Below are 914 nucleotides of genomic sequence, written 5' to 3' on the forward strand. Positions count from 1 at the left end.
AATAAGCAAAACTGGAAGTATTCCCCTGGAAGATAGGAATAAGACAGGGATATCTTCTCTCACCATTCTTAATCAATAGTACTGGAAGTCCTGGCCAAAGCAATCAGGCAAGAGAAAGACATAAAAGTCATCTAAATAGGAAGAGAAGAAGTCAAACTATCCCTGTTTGCAGACAATATAATTCAATACCTAGAAATCCAACAGTCTCTGCCCAAAATCTCCTTGATCTTATAAACAAAGTCAGCAAATTCTCAGGAAACAAAGTCAATGTACAAAGATTAGTAGCATTCCTATATATCAACAACATCCAGGCAGAGACAAATAAAGAAAGCAATCCCTTTCATAATAACTGCAAAGGAAAACAATATATAGGAATAAAGCTGACTAGGGAGGTGAAATATCTCTACAAAGAGTATTACAAAACATTGCTCACAGAAATAAAATATGACACAAATAAATGGAAAAACATTCCGAGCTCATGGATAGAAAGAATCAATACTGCTAAAATGCCCATACTGCCCAAAGTAATTTATAGATTCAATGCTATTTCTGACAAACTACCAACAACACTCTTCACCAAAGTAGAAAAAACTATTTTAAAGTTCATATGGAATTTTTAAAAGGGCCCAAATAGCCATGGCAATCCCAAGGAAAAAGAACAAAGCTGGAGGCACATTACCTAACTTTGAACCATACTACAAGGCTACAGTAACCAAAACAGCATGGCACTGTTACAAAAACAGGCACATAGACCAAAGAAACCGAATAGAGATCCCAGAAATAATGCCACCCACCTACAGCCATCTGATCTTCAACAAAGTTAAGAAAAGCAAGCAATGGGGAGAGACTTCCTATTCAATAAATAATGCTGAGATAACTGGCTAGTCACATGCAGAAGACTGAAACTGGACACC

The sequence above is a fragment of the Piliocolobus tephrosceles genome, unplaced genomic scaffold (genome assembly GCF_002776525.5).
Source record: "Piliocolobus tephrosceles isolate RC106 unplaced genomic scaffold, ASM277652v3 unscaffolded_379, whole genome shotgun sequence".
Taxonomy (NCBI): domain Eukaryota; kingdom Metazoa; phylum Chordata; class Mammalia; order Primates; family Cercopithecidae; genus Piliocolobus; species Piliocolobus tephrosceles.